Raw genomic sequence first — 6,011 nt, 5'->3', positions numbered from 1 at the left:
TTTCATGTGCAGATCCAGTCTCTTTATTACCTAAACATCTTGATTTTTAGTGATAGTTTTCCTTATTTAAAAACCTTCATGACTTAAAGATCTTTAAAAAAATATGTGTGTGAGGTCTGCATGTGCCCTAGGAAAAGTGTTATACGTTGTTGTATAACAATTGTGTTTTATCTCAGGAAGTTCAGCTGCTGAGCAGCTTCTTCTCAGTTCAGCATTGACTGTAGCATGCAAACCAATTAAAGAGGGAAATACAGAGAAGTGGAAGAAAAGAGACAGCAATATCTATCAAAACCATATTTCCTCTTTCTAGCTCTATAATATAATTAAGTTACTGAGGCCCATGGAGGTTCATTGATCACCCCCAATGTGATTTTTTTTTCTGCTTCCTTTTCCCTGCACATGGCTATCTTCTTTCTGAGTAGTCAGTGGGAAATGTTATTCTCCAGTGAGGGCTAACTGAGCATAATTAACTATTGGACAACTCACATCATCAAGCAGAAGAGGGCAGTAAATCAAAAGCAGTAACATTACTAAAACCTGGGACAGAGAAACAATCCCTCATCCTCAAATCTTGGAGCTGAACAACACAGGAAGAAATTAATAATGTATGCTTTTCTCCCACAGGAGAAAATTGGCTTGAGTTTTTGTTTGTTTTTGTTGTTTGTTTGGAGTTTGTTGTTGTTTGTATGTTTGTATTTGTTGTTTGTAGGAAATCCAAGTAATACAAACACTTCTCATTCCACTGTTTCAGTAAGTGATTAATTTCCAGCACAGCACATTTGGTACTGAGGGTCTTATAAAGTGAAAGGAGCCAAACCTGGAGTAAGTGTTCAAGGCTTGACAGTTCTTGCCTCTGGGCACACAATGAGGCTGGATGTGAATGTCTTTGTTATCATTTAAATTATTAATGAAGTTCTATAATGAAGTTCAACTGCTGTATTTTAAAGTCTACTATACAGCAAAAAGCCACTTTGTCCTTAGTTCTATGTAATTCTTTCTTTTTCCATGAAAAGGATCAAGGCAAGAGGTTTTCTAATTTTTCTGAGTTTTAACCTGGGTTTGGACCCATGGAAAGAAGAACAAGGAAAGAAAAACATTCAAAGTCCAGAAAGTGAGCACATGAAGTCAGGACTAATTAGCACTAAAATGAAACTGATAGCACTTAGGTCTGTCAGGCTCCAAAAAATTGTCATTGAAGGCTAAAATTCCCATCCAGCTAAAATTCCCATCCAATCCATAACAAGGCAATTTCTGCCAGGAAGTATTTAATCTTTTCCTCTCAATACCCCACCCTTCTCTTGACTTGCCCTTTTCTTCCTTTTATTTTATAATTGTAATCTGCTGTCTTCCATAATCCACTACTAATGAGATTTTAACTTTACATCTTTGTTATCTTTTTGATACAATTTACATGCTAGACTATTAAAATAATTACATTCTCTAATGTGCAAAGACTGAATACTGTAATTTCTAGCAGCAACATGGATGTCAGCTATATTGTTAATAAATGATAATGTTTTTCTCCATATAATCTGAATCTTGTTTTTAAAGGCAAACAAAAAACCTAAAAGTGATACCTCATACCTTTTAAAGAGTAGACAGACAACTGATTTTTTTTGTTAATATAAACTAGGAGCAAAATCTGTAATTGACATCCAAGAGTAAGCCTGACTACATGTCTGGTAGGCTTAGTGTGTGGTAAAAGCTCAGTTTTGCTATGGTGTGTGCTTTACTACACAAATCATACAAATTTACACCTCAGTTGTAGCCACTTACATAAGAGGCTGCTGGTAGCACCATCTATTATTAGCAATGCCTGACATGTTTTTGGGAAGAAAGAATCACCAATGTTTCCCTGCTTCAGGGCACAGGACTGGTATTGTTTTGGAGCTACCTTTAATCTCAGGGAGATGTTTGTGCCATCCCTGAGTAAAATAACTGCACATGTTACTTATCCTGGAAAACTCAAATTGTACGTAACTTGTAAACGTCAGTCAGATTCCACAGCCTGAAGACCCCTGAAAGATTTAATTTCCTTCGGAAAGGAAGCTGATGCCCTGAGAATGCAGAGGGAGGAAATATTCTGTTCAAATGTATGAGCCAGAGCAGTAGAGCAGTGGGTGGTAACATGCACAAGGCAGAAGCTGAATACTGGAAATCAGAGCTGGTGAAGCAGGAGATGCACAGAGTGCCAAAGGAGCAGTAGATGAGGACAGTCAGATGGAAACTCAGATGTAGCAGAGGTATTTTTGCTGGCACATGGAGGTGAGGAGCAGATTTGTATGGCCGAACTGCCTGTCCCAGGGGCTGGGCTCCTGTCAGAAGGGAGATCCTTAAATCATTCCCTTCACTGTAAGGGCACAGGGAGCCCAAATCAGTCTGAACAAAACCATCGTCCTAGAGCTCCTTACAGCAAGCGGCTTTTCCTTGCAGAAGATCTCCTTGGCAATGCAGGGTTTTCTTTTTGTCTGTAATGAAAATGTAATGCCTCCTCTTCAGCTAAAGCTCTTCTGTTTATTCCTGTGAAACTCCAGAGAAGGGCATAATGGTTGAAGCCCAATGTTTGTAAAGAAGACCAATTCTGTTCAACACCTCAGCAAGACAGTCTCGATGCATTCTCGCTTCGTGAGCAGAGTCCGACGGCGCATCTCGTCCAACAAAAGCCGGATTACGATTTCGCCTGGCTCCAAACCCCGTGAGGCGGCAGCGGCGGGGCCGAACCGGGGCCCGGCAATTCAGGACACTGCCTGCAACCGGTTCCCATGGCTGAGACACACGGGACACTCCGGGACACCGCCGGGACAGCACCGGAGCGAGCTGAGGGCGCAGGCACCTGCTCCTGCACAGCGCAGCGACAGCGCGGCGGCTCCGAGCGCGGACTGCTCCGGCTGGGGGCGCGGCGAGCGGGGACGGATGGCGAGCGGGGAAGGAAGGATGAGGAGCAGGGAAGGAAGGATGAGGAGCAAGGAAGACGCGCGGCCGCTCCTCCGCCGCCGGCCCTCCCGCGCCCCGCTCCGCCGCCCGGCCCGGGCGAGCCCCGCGCAGGCGCGGAGCGGCCGCGCATGCCCGCGGCGCCCCCGCGCGCCCGGCGGCGGGGGGGGCCGGGCCGGGCCGGGCCGGGCAGGTCGCGCGCTGCGCCCCCGCCCCTCCCGCGCGGGGCGGCCCCGGCCCGGCCCGGCTCGGCTCGGCTCTGCCCGGGCGGCGCCGCCGCTTCCTGCTCCCGGTTCGGGCGGGCCACGGACGCGGCCTCCGGGCGCACGGCCACGGTAAGGGCGCGGTGTCGGCTCGCGGTGTCGGCTCCCGCTGGGGCGGCGGGCGGGCGGGCGGGCGCTGACAGGCGGCAGCTGCCGTGCGGAGGGGCCGCGGGGCCGCCCGGGCTCGGGCTCTGAGGGGTGGCCCGGAGGCGGCGGGGCCGGGGGTCGCTCCGGCGGCGGCTCCCACCGCCGCGGGCACGGTTTCGGTGCCGGGGCCCGGCGCTGTCAGTGTAAACAGCCCGGGGCAGCGTGGCCTCCCGGGCGGGCCGGGCCGGGCGGCGCGGGCAGCGGCGCGGGGGCGGAGCGGGGAGGCGGCTGGGGCAGCGCCAAGGGGCAGCGCCTTGTTTACACCGGGAGAACATGGCAGCCCGGCTGCGCCGGACACTCGCTGTCATGCGTGATGGCCCGGCCGTGCCTCGTCCCGCGGTCGCCGAGCCCCCCGCGCTGCTCGCCCCGCCGTGAGCAGCCCGAGCCCGGCTGGCTTGGCAGCGTACCGCGGTGAGGAGCGTCGGGCTGGGTGAGCCCGGGTCCTGGTTAGCTGGTGCCTCTTCGGATGTGTTCCCTCTGCTTGAATAATTCAGTTTTTCGTTCTGCCTGCTCCCTCCCGTACGGCTGGTCACTGTTACCTTTCGTGTGAGTTTTCTTTACTCATGTAACTTCTTTAGGAGAGACAGCACTCTAAGTTTAAAACCAGATCTAGTCGTTGCTGCTTTTGCTTTTCCTTCTCTCGCTCCATCTCTTCTAGTGGACAGGCTCAGTTGCTTTTGGAAAGGTGCTGGGAAAAGGATGGTTCTTTTGTGCGGTGCCATCAGTGACAGGCTCTTCATCTCTCAGCTCTCAGCAGTGCCTTGTTCAGAAGTTTATACTGTTACACACATCTTTATGTTCGCTGGGCTCATAACCAACTCAGGCTTTACCTTCATAAAGCTAACTTAAATCTTACAAGTTTTTGACCTCTAGAATATGCTAACAAAGCTAATTATGCAATTTTTACACGCTGCTTCTTTTTAGAGTGTGTGTCGGGGTTTGTTTTTTAAACCTACATCCTCACCATTTAATTTAATCGTCGCTGCTGCTTTAGTATGTAAAATGATGAATAATTCCTCCCCACTCCGGCTTGTGGGGGAGTGGAAATGATTGTTAAGGACCAACAATCAATTTGCTAGAAAGAGAGGTGCAAATTAAGGGAAAGTATTCGAGACGTGTGTCAGAGGGAAGCGAAGGTTACAAGGGATCTTTAAATAGAGAGCAGTGGGAAGAGAGCCTGCTAATAGGATGAGATGCAGGAAGGTCCAGAAGAAGCTGCTGAAGCCACAAAGCTTTTTGCAGAACGTTAATAGTTTCTAAGTGATTATAAGCTTACATGTTTTGGGGCTCATCAGCTTTAGCTGTTGAGGTTTCAGAGCAAACTTTGGATGTTCAGATTATCAAATTATATCTGCACAGAAGGAGGTCTTCTGGTGTTTTACTGGACTTGATGCATCATTAATTTGATCCAGAGTAATAGTCTCTGTGCATTCAGCAGTAAATTTATTACTTTTTTGTATGAAAACTTACAAAGTGTGGTGTGCCTACAACTGTTTTACCCATCCCCTATTTTGATTTGTGTTTTATAAATTTGAGTGCTTGGTCTAAATGTTAAGGTACTGTGAAATGCATGGATTGCATGCTCCCCTGGCCTTGTGGATGCAATGATTTACTTTGTATCCCCATGTTGATATAACCTCTGCAACAAACTTTAGCAAGAAGTTTAGGGGTTCTTTTTCTGCTCAAACAGATTTTTCAGTAATTTAAATTCTTAGACTTGCTAAGTTTCAGAAAAAGAAAGATAAATTGCCATTTCTTCTGCATGTGCCAGTGTGAATCAGATAGCCAGAGCTGTAAATATGATCTGGGAAAGCATCTTAAAAAAGACTTTTCAGTCAGCATGAAATGTTTTACAGAGTGTGCTGTGGTTTATATGTATCAGTGACAGTGGCATTTACTGCTGTATTTGAGGTTCTGCCTGTGAAAGAACACCTTAGTGCCCTTAGGAAGCTTTGTTCCTGTTAATGGGATTCTGCAGTGATCTTGTGCAGATCTTCTGGTGTACTTCTGCATGTGCAACTGACTTAATTTTCAAGCCAACTTTCTTAACTTTTTTTTTTTTTTATTAAACCAAAAGAAGGCTGATTTGAAAAAAAACCAAAAGCTGTGTGTGATGCTACTGCTAGCTGGAGTCCTACATCTGTGTGGGTATCTCTCTCCTCAGGGTTTAGGATAAATCCCTGAATGAAAGGGGGTTGTTGTTCCTGTGGTGGTTCTCAGTGCTGTAGGAGCAGCTCTGGTCACTGCTGCCCAGACTTGTGTGTGTTTGTCTTGTTTTTGTGTATGGACATCTTTTTTCAAGCATTGTGTTTTGAGGGGGTTTTTTTTGCTAGTTTATTTTATAGTTAAAAGGAAAGTGTGCCAAAGTTTTTGCAGACTTACATTTAGAGTTTTGTTTTGAAATCACTCCTAAATAACTTCACTTGAAGCCTGGCCTAGAAGAGGTGACCTTCTCGAGCATCCTTTCCACACTGTTTTTCAGTTATCTTTTATTCTGTTGAGCTGCATGTTTACTTCCCTGTTAATTTGGTTGTGCCCAGGGGAATCAACTTAGGACATTTTTAGTGGGATGAGTTCATCACAGTTGTGATTTGCAGTGGTTTTAAACTTTCTGCCAGAAACAGAAGAGAACAGTTTGGATTTCCTGTAGGCACACACTTGGATACATAA

At 46.9% G+C, this 6,011-nt stretch overlaps 1 protein-coding gene across 3 annotated transcripts in view; it reads left to right on the top strand.

The window, feature by feature from the left end:
• The first annotated feature begins 3,178 nt into the window (after positions 1-3,178).
• Positions 3,179-6,011, top strand: part of ELF2 (E74 like ETS transcription factor 2) — a 28,139-nt gene continuing 25,306 nt past the window's right edge. The window contains exon 1 of one of the 3 annotated variants that reach the window (XM_033060768.1): positions 3,179-3,266. The gene's annotated coding sequence lies outside the window, so the exon portion shown is untranslated. Of the gene's footprint in view, positions 3,267-3,805; positions 3,888-6,011 lie in introns of those variants that run through there. The other 2 variants (XM_033060772.1, XM_033060769.1) reach the window with 2 other exon arrangements.

Source organism: Catharus ustulatus, chromosome 5, assembly GCF_009819885.2.
Source record: "Catharus ustulatus isolate bCatUst1 chromosome 5, bCatUst1.pri.v2, whole genome shotgun sequence".
In the NCBI taxonomy this organism is placed as follows: Eukaryota; Metazoa; Chordata; class Aves; order Passeriformes; family Turdidae; genus Catharus; species Catharus ustulatus.
The sequence above is the reverse complement of the archived record's forward strand: the minus strand, read 5'-3'. Positions and strand labels throughout refer to the sequence as shown.